This window comes from Neltuma alba, unplaced genomic scaffold (genome assembly GCF_004799145.2).
Source record: "Neltuma alba isolate B1F8T4 unplaced genomic scaffold, ASM479914v2 tig00011123_pilon, whole genome shotgun sequence".
In the NCBI taxonomy this organism is placed as follows: Eukaryota; Viridiplantae; Streptophyta; class Magnoliopsida; order Fabales; family Fabaceae; genus Neltuma; species Neltuma alba.
The window spans coordinates 43,000-61,427 of record NW_021635860.1 but is presented as its reverse complement, the minus strand read 5'-3'; the positions used below and the strand labels follow the sequence as shown (position 1 = coordinate 61,427).

Genomic DNA, 18,428 nt, shown 5'->3' with positions numbered 1-18,428 from the left:
GGCAAAGCCACCAATAATACTTCATAAATTATCAGTATCAGATCACCAGCAAATGAATTGGATTATTCATTAATTGATGACAGTACTACACGCTAACTATCCCACCAAAATTTCAAGGCATGTTTCAATGGCCATTCTATTGCTTATTCCTTCTTTTTTTCATTATATAGGGATAATGTTAGTAATACACTTGAATTAAAGCTTGGTCGATCTGGCTACGACAAGTAGAATTAAAGAAATCACTTATAATTTGTTGACATCTTTAAGAATGAACCTACTGGAGGATCGGATGAGCCTAAATTAAACATGAATTAATCAGGGAAAGGAAGCATCATGTACACAAAAGATGAAAATGATCATCAAGGCATGATAGAGATCTGTAGCGCGTGAGTTACAAATTCTGTCCAACATTAATAAAGGAAGCCACGCGAGAGAGGGAACCGATGTGACTTGTAAACAAACGTTACAGACACTTGGGATCCATCTTCTTCATCAGTCACTATTGATCAAACTCCACAATTTGCTTATATATATGTGCACGAAGTGCAAAGCTTCAAACATATACAATATGATCCATTATATATATGTATTATATATAACTGGGACTTATCGTCATTTTCATCCATGTTCTGCTGTGTGGAAGAATTCCCACACAAAGAAGACTGTAGCTAATAATATGATATACTATATATGTAAAGAAAAGCACATGGAAATCCAGTATGGTCCATTAAGAATGCTTGCTTCAATAAAGACAATCTAGTACGTGTGTGAGTCTTCTATATTGATGTACTCCACTACGTACCACTCAACATTAATGGCGCAACAGAATTATCATCTATACTACCTAAAAAATGCAACTACTTGCTAACCACAACATTATTATTGGCCGTCACCAACATTTCGGTTCCATTCTTTTATGATCCAGTGCTCCTTTGTTCGATACTGATTCTCAGTTGCTTTATGATCACGAGTTCCATGTATACTATATCACTATTTGATGAGGGCCCGGCCCAATTAACACTTCATCTTTACTCTTCTTATCTTTAATATGGGAATTGAATTACATCTTTTTAGGTGTCGAAACGATTTGTTGTTATCAGTTTTCTCCTTTTCAATGGGGAACAGTGAGGATACAAGTCTCGTAGAGATGTGAATGTACGTAAGAAAAAAACCCATAAATTAAAGATTTGAATGGTGAAATTTAGGTAATTAAGCTTGACGGGAACTGGTTTCAACTGCACAGGACTAAGTACTAGAGTTATGTGTGGAGATTTAAGTATTCTAGCTAACTCTATAATCTATACGGTTACGATGATTGTTCTGGTACGCAGCTGAAAAGAATTCTTTATTCAAAAGAAGCTTTTTGTGTTTGTTTGTTTTTTTTTTAACTGCTGATTGTTTATGAGCTAGGATATTTATTAAAGTGGGTGCTGATGAGGATGATGATAGAAATTCAGAATAGTGAGACTCACTCACCTAACCCACCCGACATGGATTTTTTCTTGGCTTTATAACTTTCTTCAGCTGGACCATGCAATCTTTGGAGAGAGTTCTATGTTCATTAACTTGTTCTTCTATCTTCTTCTTTTTTTTCGGTCCAAACATTCATTCACTTGATTTGTGATATATAGCTGTTTAGAGTCGTGTATTTAAAGTAATTTGCTAGTAAAGAATATATATAAATTCTGTATCTCTTTACTGACAGCATTTAATTTTTTGTAGCCCCGAGAGCAGAAAGGCATGAGACCATTATCATCAGAAGATTCTTAGGCTTTTATATAAAAGGTCTCGTGACGCCCTGGAATTGTTCTTTTCTTTTATAGGGCTATGAATCTTCCCAATTTGTTGAAAGAAATTTATTTTTTTAAAAAAAATCCTGCACGATCCATCATATTCGCACTGCAAATCTTTTCCGAGTCTAAAGGCAATTAAAATCATGTATCTTCGACTTCAATTTTATATTATTGGTTGGTTGCCTTAGGGCACAAGTGTTGGAACTTTCTGATACAGGCTCCATCAATTTTCAACTTTCAATTTAACCTCATTAATTTTTTCAATCAATGGCATTAATTATAGTAACAAACAAACACACACACACACATAATGGCTCGTTGGGTGCAAATTAAAATGGGAATGAAAAATGGAATGGTGATAAATATGAAAGCTTTTTATCATAGACATTAGAATACATCTTCCTAACAAAGTCCCAAGTTTGATTATATATCAGACATAATTAAAAGTACTATTTCCGGTCCTTATTATATGACTGTTTTTATAGTTTACAACATGATTTTATAATTAGAATCGGAGTAGTATATCAGAAGAAAAATGGAGCATTCCGTTGTGAGCATAGAAAACATAGAGAGGGAAAAGGCTTAGAGAGGGGGAGAGAGAGAATTAGAGGAAAAGTCATAATCGGACACTGCAAAAGGAGGAGACATGATGAAATATTAGAAAGGAGATTGTGAATATTAATAATGTTGCCTGCTGTAACTTAAAACAGCAAACAATGGCCGCTGGAAAATATTCCCACACGCTGTCAAAATCCTCCCAACACACGCACACACACACATCAATTTCTGCCCAAACAAAACCCACCGTTTTATGTTGTGTTCTTTTCCCCCATTGATTAATTAATGTTAACCTAGCAGCTATATCATTCATTTCTAAATTTAACTTCATCCTCTCAAATATTCTTCCATTCCCCCTTCCTGCTGAATCTTCCCCACTTAGTAAACACCCATAATATCTTCAGTCCAAACAAAAAAAAACACCCATAATATCTACTTGAAGACAAACCATAATGGGATTGTTTAATGTGACCTTTTTTTTTAAGTTTGATGGATAATGTGAGAAAATGTTATAATATTTTAATTTTATTTTAAATGTACGAATATAGGTGTGAATAAAGTTAGACTTTTTATTGAATTTTCAAATAAAGTCAGTAGTTTCACTACTTTCATATGGTTCAGATAGAGCACTTTAGAAATGGCGATGGGTGGAAGGATAATGTACATTTTGTGGGGTTTATGACAAAGTCTGTGCATTTAGACTCAGCCAATCACCATCACCGCTAAAAATGAAAGAAAAGAAGCATTTTACCGTACTTTATGGGTAAAGATGGGCCCACTCAGCCTGTCGGTGGATTCCGGTGGGGCCCATCCTTCCATATCCCTTTCATTCTCCGAATTACGTTCACTTATTAAGGTATGTGTCCACTAGCTAACTCACATAACATTGCGTATTTCATCATTATTTTATGATTACTCCCAATTTTACATCACATAGTACTCCAACTACGTTTAATTTGACTCACTTGGCCCGTTGAAACATTAAAAAATAAAAAAAAGAGAAGAATCGGATAAATAGTTGAAGAGCACGTGTCGAGCCATTAATTACTGGGGTCCATCAGAATTTGTTTGTTCTATAGGCCGAATCATCATCCACCTAATTGAAGAGCCCCTATAGTTTTACTTGTCCATAACATATTCATTAAGGGTCCGTTTGGATCAGTGATTGAAAAAGTAGTTTATTAAAAAAGTAACTTATAGAGAAGTGAAATTAGAAAAAACTAAATTGGATAAGCTGAATTGTGTTTGGATTAGAGTTCAGAAAAGTTAGATTGCAAAAGTGAGATTGGTAAAAGGTTGTTTTGATTATGATTGAGTAAAAGTAAGTTTGGTTGTAAAATGACCAAAATAGATATGAGTTTTAATAAATAATGAAACATGATTAAAAAAATAATTTCACATAATACAATGAAATTAAAATAATTTAATATGAAGAAGTCATAAAAAATATTTTAAATATAAAGTGAAACATGAAAAAATAAAAGTATATTTTTAAGAGCATATTTAAAAATAAAAATATATTTCTAACTTATTCATTACTTTCAACTAATTTTAATTGATTTTTTATTATCTACAAATTAGTTATTTGAGGCTTATAATAAGAACCAAAAGAGATAATAAATTTCTTAACTTTTTCTCTCTCTATATTTCAAAAGCCATAAGCCATAAACTATAAGTCATAAGCTGTTAATTTTAGTTTATAGCTTATTGTAGTTTTTCAGACAAAAGCTCAATTGCAAAAAAGCTGATCCAAATAGACCCAATTTTGTCAATCGAGCTTATAGAGCTTATAAGCTACTTATAAGCTCAAATAAGTGATGCCAAACAGGCACTAAAAAGAAACTCTGCGATGTAAAATGCTCTACTTGTTCTTCTGGGCAATATTGCTTTTTCCTGGTTTGACATTATTACCTCTTTACAGTGAACTTACATCACTATTTATATCTTCCCCTGTTTTCTTTAATTATATCTGGTCCCATAATCTATTTGCATAACTACTCAAATAATTAATTTAGTTGTAATGTTCATTGAGCTGGATTTTTCAAGTTCATATGAAAATTAATTACATTTTTGGTATTGTCTATTTACTTGAATTCAAATGGCGTCATGCTTCAAGCGAGGAAATTACTGTTTTGACCCTTTTTTTTTTGGTTTGTTTAGGGGTAATACAAACTTAAATTTTGGTTTCTCAAATTTATTTTTATTTTAGTTTTGGTTCATCAAATTTTAAACGATAGATTTTGATTCCTTAAGTTTATTTTTATTTATAACATTGTTTCCTATAATCTAATAAAAAATTAGATTATTTTACTCCTTCAAAAATCAAAATTTAAGATATAAAATTTGAAGAACGAAAACCAAAACGAAGATAAATTTAAAAGATAAAAAATTATATTTTTTTTTTTTAATTCAAAACCTGGAAGAGTAAGTGGTATACTAGCGTACATATCCCCTGTGACGTCACACCGTTGATGAAATAATTGTATTTTGATTATTTTCTGGCCGATAGAAAGCATAAAGTTGGACATAAAGTTTTGGTGGAAAGGCGAACCCATTTCGGGGGTTTGTTGTAGAATTTCAATAATAATATTACTTTTAAAGCTCATGGTAAAGCAGGGGCATTATTCCCACAACATGAAGCTTCCAACTGTATCTATATTCTCCCGTATGAGTATGGCCCCAAAAAAGCTTGCCAAATTATGTATTCTTTAAACCTTGACTACAACCAATAATAATTAATGATCTATAAATCATATTACCTTCTGTTTTTAATAAAAGAACTAGTTTGACTTTTAATTTGATCACAAATATAAAATCTCAATTTTTATTGTTTCTTATATTTATTTATTTTTTTTAAAAATAGTTCCTATAGTAACTACAAATATTAAGGATTCTATCAAATAATAGTTCTAATTAATACACATGATTAATAATGATGTTTTAGAGAAAATAACATCTATTATTACTAATAACTAACTTAATTAATTTTTTTAATATACGCGAATTAGTTAATTAATTCTTATACCACATCTGGTCTTAATTATAAGATCTTGTTTATAGACTACAGATAAGATCTTATAATTAGTACCGGAAATAGTATTAAGCACGTGAACTAGTATATAAAAATGTATATATATTTTCTCTAACAATAACTAATTAGTGATGGGGGGTCCAATTACATGGATGAGCTACCAAACCATGGGCTTCGACGGACATGCAAGGCCGTTCAAACTTAGAAGTAATGTTTTTTATTTAATTAATTCTGATGCGTGGTGGGGTTGACTTTTTGAATCAAAGTTTTAGTTAAGCATATAATAGTTTTTCTTGGACTACTACTCCTCCGGTCCTAGAAATAGACTTTATACTAGTCTTTCGGTCTTTATTATAAGATTCTATTTGACTTTTTATTGGTCTTAATTATAAGACCCCAATCTAAATTGTCTTTTATATTTATGCATTTTTCCAAGATAATCCTTCTAATAATAATAGTTTTAGCCAATATACTTAATTAGCAAGGATATTTTAGGAATGACAACACTTATTTATTATAAATAACCAACTTAACTTACTTCCTTAATCTCCTTATAAGTCAATTGGGTCTTATAATTAGGAACCGGAGGAGTAGTATATATAAGAGTTTTATATTTAGGATCAGAGAAGTATTATACTTCTTTATTTTTGCATCCTGGATAGTTTTATAAAACAAGTTCATGTTAGTTTCTATTCATGCCCTCATTTTTGCATGAAGCCAGATGAAGGCCATTGTGTGCGTATAGCTTCACATGAGAAATAAGAACATTCAGGGCATAGGGTGTTGAACTAATTGGGTGGCCTTTCTTGTTGATGATCTTTATCAAACTTTGTAGACAAATTAAAGAAAGCTAAATTAGAAAACTTTCCTTCATTTATAAATTAAACCAGCCATAATAAAAATAAAAGTGAGTCTAGGATTAATTTAGAAAAAATTAATAAACACGTGAAATAGGTCTTACACATGCAACCAATATCAACTCCCCAACTAGATCATATATTAAATATAGAAAGAGTATATGATATTTTTAAATGTATGGTATAGTGTCAAACGAATTAAAAAGAAGACAAGGAGTCTTTAGAACCATGCACCACGCAAACCAAACAGCTAAGTCAAGGGCGAGGTGGAGGGATACATTTATGAACACACTAAAAGTTATTTTAAAAGAGTATGCATGTGCAAATTAAATGTGGCTGAGAATCTCAAATTAGCTTCTTTGTTTGTCCAGAATTCTTGATCAGAGGAGATTGATTAAAATGCGGATTAAAGTTGAGAGAGAGGTGAAGTCAGACTCAGATCACAATAAGAAAGGAGGCAGTGGGATTTCATATCCAATTGCTCATTCCTCTGTTTCACATTCACACACAGCCATCCAATGGGCAGTCGCAGCCAGCTCATGCACCCGACGCTGACCTCTCACCAACCACTATTTTCACTCTCAACCCCTCACTTCTCTACAATTCATTCATTTCATATTCTTTCTTCCTTACCACAACATTCCATTGCTTCTCATTCCATAGTTGTTATACTACTGTGACCTGTCTCGCTTCTTCATCCCTTCCTTCTCCTTATATACCTGTCCCCTCACTCTCTCTACTCTCACACTCTCTCGCACTACCAATGGACTATGGCAGGCTCCAACCCTCCCAACCCGGTGGCTCCTCCCGCCGCTCCGATTTTTCCATTCCCCCCCCTGCCTCCCCCCGCAGAAACAAGAAACTCATCTTCCTCTCCCTCCTCGCTCTTGTCTTGATTGTGGCTTCAGCCATTTCCGCCGTGCTCCTTGTCGGCAACAGACATCGGTCTTCGGGTCCGGACCAGTCGGGCATCGGCGGGAAGCCCACTCAGGCTATTTCACGCACCTGCGGCAAAACTCAGTTCCCTTCCCTCTGCGTTAAGTCCCTCCTCGATTTTCCCGGTTCCACCGCCGCGTCGGAGCAGGACCTCGTCCACATTTCCCTCAACATGACATTGCAGCACCTGAGCAAAGCCTTCGATTCCTCCACCGCCATCTCCAACGTCCAGATGGGTCCGCGTGAACGGTCGGCATATGAGGACTGCCTCGAGCTCCTCGAGGATTCAGTCGACGCGCTCCTGCGCTCCCTTACCTCTGTCGTTCCCTCCCCCTCTGGCGGCGGCGGCGGCTCGACCGACGATGTGCTGACCTGGCTCAGCGCCGCACTCACGAATCAAGACACGTGCAGTGAGGGGTTCGCTGACACGAGCGGCGCAGTGAAAAATCAGATGGCCAGTAACTTGAAGAACTTATCGGAGCTCATTAGCAATTGTCTGGCGATATACGCCGGGAGCGATGCCGGCAACGATTTCTCAGGGGTTCCGATACAGAACAGAAGAAGATTAATGGGAGACATTGACAATGGCGATATCTCGGGCGAATTCCCAACCTGGTTAGGCAAAAGAGACAGACGATTGTTGAGCACGCCGGCACCGGCGATACAAGCTGATATCGTCGTGTCGAAGGACGGGAGTGGAACCGTTAAAACCATCGCGGAGGCGATAAAGAAAGTGCCTGAGCACAGTAGTCGCCGGATTATCGTGTACGTGAAGGCAGGAAGGTAAATAAAGTGATGATTCAGTGGGCTTTTGGTAATTAGACGATTCGTTTTCAGAAAAAGAAAAAGTGTGATCATTTAACTTTCAAGAAAACTAATCAAATCAATCATTATGATGCAACGAAAATATTGTGTGATCATTTGAGTTAGTGACTCTCGTCTCAAATTTCAATCAGCAGTGGTCAATTAATGATGATGCGTGCCCGTGAATATTTAACAATCATTAATTTCCCTGTTTTGCTACCTTTCCACAACACCAATAATAATGTCCTCCATTAGGTTCTGAGATTAAGCAGTAATTTATGCACGCACTTTTGTAGATACATATAGGATTATGGCTATTGTTAGTAGTATAAAAAAGTTGCTCGGATAAATGAGTTGGGCAAGTGCAATGGTAGAGGCTGCAATAAATGAGAACCAAATTTGTTGGTGGTATGAAATGGTTAGGTACGAAGAGGAGAATTTGAAGGTTGGGAAGAAGAAGACCAATGTGATGTTCGTAGGTGATGGGAAGGGCAAGACAATTATCACAGGAGGCAGAAATTTTGCGCAAGGCACCACTACCTTCCACACTGCCTCCTTCGGTTGGTTCCCTTTTCACCTCTTTAATTCTTTGTCTTTTTCTTTTTGGTTTTTTTTGCCCCTTAAATTTCCTTCACATATTCAATATCTTCTTCTTCAATCATTTCGTCTTACATTTTTGCCTTTTTACCATTCCCATTAATTCATAAAACACTAAAATAGGGAAGAAGCCAACAACTCGGAAACAAGCCACATGGGCAAGTAGAAGTTAAAAATTAGATTATGGCTTGTCAGGTTTTTTTAAAGATTCCCACCTCTCTGTTTGCATGTGTACTCCCTCCTCTTCACGGGGTTCAGTAATTGGACCCAATACATAATGTATCCTTCAATATCACTCCTCCTTGTCCACGTAACAAACGACTTCAGCATGTTTCATGACACATTTTGTTTAAAATACTCCTCCGATCCTTAATATAAGATCCATTTAACTAATTTGATTAGATTAAGAAAGTTAGGTAAATTAGTTAATTATAGAAAAGTGACATATTTTTCCTAAAACACCATAATCATCTTTCTTAATACCCCTCTCCCTCTTCTACTTGATTATGGTTAAGGGAGTATCTATAGAGGTAATTTAGAGAACATTAATAAATATGAGAAATGGGTCTTACATTTAAGACCAAAACCAACTCAAGAATTAGGTCCTATATTAAGGACCGGAGGAGTATTAATTAATTTGAAAAATCAAGTCAATATCTCCAACTAATAAACCGAGCTCCTTTAGTTAATTATCACTTTTTAATATTTTACAAGAAATAACTAATTTTAACTAATTTCATATTCATGCAAAAGTGTAGTTATGTGCTTACCACGACAATAAAATTAATAGATCTATAGGATAATGTCCTCTTCATCTTATAATTATAACCTATTTAACTTGAAAGCATAGCGCATGGCCTAGCCTTTCCCAAATCAGTAGTAGCTATCAGCCATTAAATTATGGATGGTCCGGGTTATGCAATTACATGCTCTAATTCAAACTTGTCCCTAAGGAACCGAAATTTCCTGCACCAACCAGGTTTTGTTGTCAGCTACTACTAAATTTCTTGACAATTACTACTTGAAAGCTTGTTTCCCTAATTGAACGGCCTTGCAGCTGCTTCTGGGGCTGGTTTTATTGCCAAGGATATGACGTTCGAGAACTACGCGGGGCCAGGAAAGCACCAAGCGGTGGCCCTTCGTGTCGGAGCCGACCATGCGGTGGTGTACCGATGCAGCATCATCGGGTACCAAGACACATGTTATGTCCATTCCAACCGTCAGTTCTTCCGGGAATGTGACATTTATGGCACTATTGACTTCATCTTCGGCAACGCCGCTGTGGTTTTCCAAAGCTGTAACCTCGTATCTCGAAAGCCCATGGCCCAACAGAAGAACACCATCACGGCCCAAAATAGAAAAGACCCGAATCAGAACACGGGTATTTCCATCCACAATTGTCGGATCCAAGCCGCTTCAGATCTGGAGGCGGCCAAGGGAAGCATCCCAACCTATCTGGGCCGTCCGTGGAAGATATACTCTAGAACCGTTTACATGCTATCCTACATGGGGGATCACATAAATCCGCGCGGATGGTTGGAGTGGAATGCCACATCTCCGGTAGACAAATTGTATTATGGAGAGTATATGAATAGTGGGCCGGGTGCAGCTGTTGGGGGCCGGGTCAACTGGCCAGGGTATCGGGTTTATAACGTCCAAGGAGGAGGCAAGTAGGTTCACGGTGGCGCAATTCATAGCGGGGTCGTCATGGTTGCCGTCGACGGGGGTGGCATTTGTCGGAGGACTATCTAACTGAATGAATTCAATTTCGCTCAAAAGGTATGGGCGCGATTAGCGTTATGGAGTCTTTGGTTCAAAATGGCCGGGAAAGACTTGTGTATTTATTGTTATGGGTTTTTACGACGTAATTGTACCAAAATATAGGTTTTCCTGGTATCGATTTTTTGCTTCTTCAAATGTTGTAATAAAATTATATAAAGCTGTAAGCAACAATAGTCGTTTTATAGTAATTATTGTTTGTGGGGCACTGATTGGAATTGGCTTGGAGTGAGAGGGGGATAAAGTTGACCATTGAAGTAGAAGTAGCAATGGGTCAGAAAAAGAAAAGAGAACCAGAAGTAAGAATCTCATTAATTAATATGGTGGACTCATCCAAAATAGAAGAGTAAAAGGGTGATCATGATATTACAAGAACGAGTCCTCTACAACCATTTATGGTCTATATAGTATATACTATTTTCATGTTCTACAAACACAACACACAAACACAAGGTGGTGATAACCACACGCGCAACATGAGATTGAGAAGAGATAGTTATTGTAAGTATTTTACTCAACGGGCTAGCTCATCCAAATGACTATCCATGAGCTCTGAAACAATACCAAGAAAGGCATCTTCACTTGATCCAGGAAGTGCAGCTTCTTCTGCTTTCTCAACAATCTGCTCGATCACAGATTTCTTCTTCAGTGTTTCTCTGCACATGATGCTTCCGATGCTGAAAGGAGTGAATCCTCTCTCAGCCCCTTTCTTTAGAAGCATAGTGGATATGCGGAAGACACGGGCACACTTGGCAGGAAGATCCCATCCATGGAACTTCAAAAGTTCTATATCTGCTTCGGCATCCAGAGATTTTACGTAATCAATGGTATCTGCAGAGTAAGGCTCCTGAGCTTGTGGCCAGTACAACCAGTCAAATGTGCAGTCTTCAAACTGCAAGAGAAGTTAAAGAAGAAGAGAAAATCAACATGAAGCAACGAAAGAAGCACAAGGAAATAGAAATAGCAGCAGCAGAAGCAACAATAATAGAAATAGATTGGCATCCAGATAGTATGAAGAAAATGCGATGTTTACAGATATATACAGGCAGGAGTGTGACATCATATAACTGAGCAGGGAATAAGCGGTTAGAATGACTACCATCTGCTAATGGTTACAATTGAAGGAGCAGCCAAGAAAGAAAGACTTCAAATCTTTAGTAAATACAAAACATAATTACAGTATCACCACATCTGGATGGTAGTGGACTTACGATCTCAGGCAAGCAATAGCCATGATCAATTGGAATAAGCACTATTCTACCACCTTCGCCGTCCTTGCTAACCAAAATGTTACCAGCATGCCTATCTGCATTTGCCAATCTGATATCCAACACCGAAATCTTGTGCACCTCCTCTGTGGGAAATGAAAGAGGACCCATATCTTCACAACTTCCAGTATTCTTCATAAACATCTGAAGTGACCCTATTTTTATATCATTTGAATCATACATAAATTCCTTGGGATGATGGAATCCTTCATGCAGGCATTTGACCATAGCTGTTGGAGGTACCCCAGCAAATCCCTCCTCCCCATTATTACTACAAGTGCGAGGTCCATCCCTAGGATGATCCAAAATGTATGCTGCAACTTCTCTCAATGCCCCCTGTCCTACTCGTGTGCCTTTCTTCAAGCCTTCCCATTCACAGAGACTGGAAGTCCTCGAGGATTATTAACAGCCATTGGCTCCTCATCAATAGGCTTGAAAACAGAAACGTACTTTGAACCAGATGCATCTTGCATGAAATAAGCACCTCCAGATCCCTCTGATGATTGAATTGGTTTATTGCCCCTCTCTAAGCCCTGTGAAGTAGTTTTAATAAGCTCCTGGATCACCTGTGGAATTGTGATACTGGAGTTAACAATGATTGGCTCCAGAAGAAAATCTCTTATCAATTGCTTCCTCTCCAGGAACTTATTGGTCACAAACAGTGGCCCGAAATGTTCATCACCCAAATTTACCACCTTCTCATGTGCGTACGATGCCTCAATTGACAATTCAAAATCCTTCTCAACTGCTTTAGTCCTCACTTTGGCAGACCTTCTCACCAACAAACGAATTACAGCATCATTATCCTTACAGATTTCTTCAATGAGTCTCTGGTCTTCAAGTGCCTCGCCATCACATATCAGTTCTTGATCCTTGAGGTTCAGAAATCCTTTGCCCTTCCTTTCAATCTGCTGCTTTACATAACCCACGTTTCTATTCTTCTCAACATAAAACTCAAACTCCTTTCCACATATAGTCCTAACTGTAATAGCTTGAATATCAGAGAGCCTTAGCACCAAGTGCAACACATTCCCATCAGTTACACCATAATCACGAACACAAGAATTGTTCCTAGCCAATTCCCTCCCCTCAAAAACCAATTTCTGTTTCTTTACAAAGAAGCCTCTAAAGGTCTGAATTCTAAGCTTCACTGAGGCAATTGAATCTGTCTCCATAACATGCATGGGAATCACAGATCCACCAACACTTAGGTAAATCAAACTCGAGTCCCTCATTTGAGGACCACAGAAGCTGGTAAATCTACGAGGGGAGGTAAAGTATTTTTCATACGCTGGACTAAGTGCCACACTAGCCATTATCTACTCGAAGGTTCAAAACCTTGCTTCCTTAAAAATGAACAAGCAATGAACCTTGAAACCAGTAATAGAATACATGTGTTCTATTTGACAAACCCATTTGGTAAGGAAATATACAGAATACACAACCTTTACCTTTCCTCTTCCTTCATCTCCATTCTTGACACAAATCTAGCAAAAGCAGACGATGCAACCTAACCAGTAAACAAAGAGTTTACGCACTAAACTTGTTGTGTAGTCTTCTTCCAGTAGTCAGAGATCCTAGCTAGACGAAATCTTTTAAGGAGGCCCAGAAGAATTAAGATCGCCTGAATCCTTGAATTGATCCACCAAAACTACTTACATTTCTTTTTCAAACTTGAATGACCCACTTTTAGCTACGTTGTTGAGACTATTATAGCTATTTAGAAAGAAAAAAAAAGGACCGCAACGTAATAACCCTGCAAAAAGAAAGAGCCTCATAAGAGTTCAGTCAAATAACAAGAAATCTGTGAGAATAAGGGGAAAAAGCTAAATTAGACTCGTAATAACCGATATCTTAAGAAGAAAAACATAAAAATAAATCAGTTAGCCCTGTGAATACCTATCCATCTTCGATAAATTTCAAATTTTCTCCTATAATTTCCGAAGAAAATAGGAAGAAAAATGTTCTTCCGAATTACTATGCATGATTTGAAGGAGGAAAAAAAACTGAGCAGCGTGATCGAAATACAATAAACAATGGATTTCATCTCAGCTGACAGTTTCTTCCCGTGTCAAAGTTCACTGTCAGGTATCTATGCGAGAGTTGGAAAAGCTATAAACAGAAATTTCAGACATCTACAATGTTCATAGAAGCGGAAGGATATCCACAAACGGAAAACATGTGAGAAGAATAATGAAATTTGTTTCTCGCGATTCAAGGCAAGCGGAGAAAATATTTCGCCAAATTTCTTCCCTACTTCGATGAAGCCGAATAGTCTAGACTGAAGAATGACAATCTATAAAACGAATCTTACAGAGAGATCGATCAGCTCACACAGTGAAGCCAAACCGCAGAAAATCAGGTAGGATGCAGATGATACGAGATACTTGAAAAATGTAGCTCCATTATCCCCGTCGCGCGTGTTTCCTTCGTCTTCTTCCCCAGAAGAATCGGAAATTCTACTTTCTCCTTTTTGGTTTTCCCGGAAAGTGAGAGAGAAGGACGAGGAATGGAGTATTGAAATGAAGTGCAAGGGGGGACGGGGGTCTATTTATAAGGACGTACTGGACGACAGAACGCCGAGCTCAGTGGCAGGCTACTAACGACGTGGGAACGGACGTTACTATGTTGGACATTTTCGGATTTTCCAAATGTTAGGCAAATGCTGGTTGTACGTTTCCAGGTACTATATTTTTGGAAAAGAACCCGTGAGTTTTGAAGTATTTGGATGTGGACCCCTTCGTTCAACTCTTATGACATTATTATTCATATTTAATATAAAAATTAATTGACTAATTTAACGTTTAATTCTTATAACATTACCATCTGAATTTAATATAAGAGTTAGTTAACTAATTTAAATTTAAATAAGTTAAAAAATTTTATTAACCTAATTATTTGTAATAAATACTATTACTAATTATATGTATTAGCTACAACTATCATTTGATGGATTACTACAAGAACTATTTAAAAAAATAGATAAATATAAAAAATAAAGTGAATTGAGATCTTATATTTAAGATCAAATTAAAAATTAAATTAGTTTTTATATTAAGGACTAGAGGTAGTGTTTTTTTCCTTCAAAAGTTCAAAGTTAGAGATTAATTTTTTTAAACTTCAAATTTAAAATTCTACATTTCAAACAAGATGCATTACTTTTAAAAAAATTGCTTAATTAATTTTATCATCTTACTAAAAATATAATAAAATTTATGTTTAAATTTAATATTTAGTTTTTTACTAGTATATTAAAAATGAAATTATGATTTAGGTTTGGAAAAAAATTAATTTCTTCAATAAAAATGATTGATGAGAAGCTTTTATGGCATACATGAAAGTAAAAGCATGGTATTTTTTTAAAAAAAGTATAAATATAATTTGAATTATTTATAAATGTAAATTTAATCTATATATGAATGAAAATTAATAACAAATATATAAACAATCATGTTGAAAGTTGGTTTGTCATTAATTTTTAACTTTTGAGTTTTGAGTGTAAAAACAGAGTGGAAGTGGTACGAAAAGGAGGGAAAAGGAAAAAAAAAAAGAAAAAAAAAAGCAAAGTACGAAAATGTTATCGTAACGAACTAACGATCACAAACGGGCGTTAAATTAAAGGGAACCAAATAGTCTGGGAAGATTTTTTGGTCGCGTCTTCTCCTTTTGAATAAATTGGAAACTTGGGCTCTAAGCCTGTCCAAACACAATTACGCATGTCACTACCCAATAGATTTCTGCCACGTAAAAAATCTTCGTAATATTTCACCGAAACTTCCTCCTGGGTTTCACTCTTTGTTCATCGCAACCGCGTTGGTTATTTTACTTTATCATCCATCAAATCAAAATAAATATATAATAAATTCTTTTTGCCTACAATAAAATATAATAAATTCCCAAACCATTTTACGGGTAATCAAAAGACATAGTAAATAAAACATATAAAATATGAAATTGAAAATTGAAGGAAACTGTACTGTAAAATGATGTTCTTTATAATTTATCTAGGCTCTTTGCAAGACATGAACCGTGAACCTGTCTAAATTACAAAGAACAAGATTATGAATCTCGATAGCTAGCTCCTCAAAGGTTCAGAAGTTCGTCAAAACCTGTCCTGAAGTTTTTGTTGTTGTTTCAAATCAGATTCCAGTCCCATAATATTCATATGAAAGAGATGGCTGTATCATGATATCATGAGCAAAAGTTGGTCCACAGGATTATTGTTTCAAATCTCACTATCAGTATAAGAAGGATTCAGTTGATGCATAAGCCATCTAAACATGCATTTATAAGCACTTTTTAAATTTAAAAACATATATTGATTCAAATGAGCCCTAAGAATCAAATCATCTAAAAAATTTTTATAGAAAGACTAGTATTTTATTTTAGTGAAAAAAATTCCATCCCAAATCACAGTACCACCAATCTTAGGATTATTTCACTTCGCTATTCAGCATTTTTTTATAATAAATTTATAAATTAGAATAACAAAACAAATAAAAATTATATAAGGTAAAGTACTATTTAAGATATTGATATTATTTTCTAGCAGTGCCTAACACCCTAATTTTATTTATTGTGCACTCAACATCTTAATATAATTTTTAGAGTGCATCCAACATTATTTGATGCTAATTTTTAATTATATTTAATGCCATAATTCTTTTATTATTTAGAGCGTTGAATACACTATAAATAGTATTAAAATGCTGAGAATATTGAATGTAACTCATAAATAACACATGTATAATGGGTGTCGTACTTATGTAGGAGGTGCTATCATAAAAGTTTGTGAAGATCGTGTGGCACCAATTCTTTCACCTTGACGGGCCAAAATAGTTTGTGTTAGGTGGTTTAGTGCTTATGTGAATTAGTGGGTAATGGCACTTATATGGCAGAGGCGAATCAGGAGAATGGCTTCCATTCTGCATAATTCAATTTTCTTCCCAACTATGAACAACCTAACTTTCATTTGATTTGCTTTAAAACTACTCAGGTCATGTTTGGTAAGCATAAAGGTTGGTTTTATGAGAAAGAAAATGAGGGAGAAAATCTATTATTATTATATATGTTTGGCACTAACAATTAAACTTGTTATGAAACTCGTGCTTCCATCAATTATCAAATATGGCGTTGGCTATGGAAAGAGAGTTTCTGCCATGGAACCCCAAATCTATTATATTTTATCCTAAATTAACAATTATTATTTGTCCTAAATTATCAATTATTATGACTATAATTTGTTATTTGTTGAGATGTTATGTTTTTCTTCTTTTAATGATGAGATAATAATAAGACGAGATGCTCGCTATTTTCTTTTCAAAATATAGATATGATCAAGCATGCGAAGATTGGCTCATTTGGTTTAATCGCAAGGCCTTTGATAATGTAATGCTATGTAACACAATTGGGTAGTATAAAATATTAAAATATATCTGATTTTTAACGCAAGAACTAATTATTTAATTTGAATATATTAAAAAAATTAAATAAATATTTAATTATAACACGTGTGATTTCATTTCTCTAAAACAATCCTATGCTATATTAGATTGCATAAAAGTTTAGATGTTAAGTAAATTAGTCTTAACAAATAATAAATAAGAGATAAAATTGATTAAAACCTTGTACTCAGAATCAAAACTCACCCCCTAAATCTTATTTCCTAAAATATCCTTACATTGATTGTTTGTATAATTAAAAAGGTTATTAAATTTTAAGTTATAGTTAATTTTAAGTTATAGTTAATAAAATTTAATGTTATTCCTAATTTTGTTAAAATATGTTAAAAGTGTTTTATAAATAGGATTAGGGGATTTTTTTTAAAAAAAATGAAACGTTGGTTGTCTAGTCTGAAAGAGACCAGAGATTACTATTAAGTTTGTGCATATGTATGCTGAGAATGCTTACACCAAAAATTCCATGAGAAGTCCAAGTGCGTAGTAAAAGCACCAAAAAGTCAGTCATTGGATCACTAATTCTTTGCTTCGCCTTGGATCCATACTCCATCCATAACAGTAACCACGCATGCCTTGCATCCCAAGGACCGAATCACTTCACACGAGTTAAAAACTTTATTAAATATTGATAATAGTGTTAAATATTTATTATAAATACGTAGTATTTATTTTATTTTATTTGAGGAATAGTTAGAATTTCTTAGTCCTGTAGCTGTATCGAACAATCTTTTTTAGAAGGCCCACCGTCGCAAGTTGTTTAATTTCGTCTAAATATCCTTTGTTTTGAAATTCCTTAACTAGACAACCTTTCTAATTCATTATTTTTTTGTTTAATACATTTTGTTGAGAATAATTTTATAAATTTAAAAAATCATTACGTAGTTTTAACCGAATTTTTTGATCCCTGCTAAATTATTAACATGCCGTTATAATAAAAACCGGAGGCAGCGTGCAAAGATTCATTTAGATATCATGCAGATGAGAGTTTTTTTTTTCTTTTTTTCAAAGAAAAGAAGTTTCTTGAACGTAATAACTGTTTTATTACCATTTTTTAAACCTTGACTTGAGCATTGATTCATTATTAATTATTACCACACTCCCAGTTTCACGAAGTAATCAGATAATTTGTGGTTTGTTGGTTGGTGATGATTAGCATCTCAATACTTTCAAGGATGGGGTTAATTCACATGGCAAAATAGATTTGATTATTAAGAAGAAGAAGAAGGGACATGGAGGCAGCCACCCTCCCAAAAATTTGGATCTTGTATGCCGAAATATGACTTTGTGTGATTTCGCATTTAGGGACTACCGAGCTTTCATTAGTTCATGAACAGAATTCAACTTGT

The 18,428-nt window shown here is 35.1% G+C and overlaps 2 pseudogenes; one reads left to right on the top strand and one right to left on the bottom strand.

The window, feature by feature from the left end:
* The first annotated feature begins 6,836 nt into the window (after positions 1-6,836).
* On the top strand, positions 6,837-10,563 carry LOC114761524 (probable pectinesterase/pectinesterase inhibitor 61; annotated as a pseudogene).
* Positions 10,564-10,637: 74 nt separating this feature from the next.
* On the bottom strand, positions 10,638-14,108 carry LOC114761526 (phosphatidylinositol 4-kinase gamma 4-like; annotated as a pseudogene).
* Positions 14,109-18,428: the final 4,320 nt, after the last annotated feature.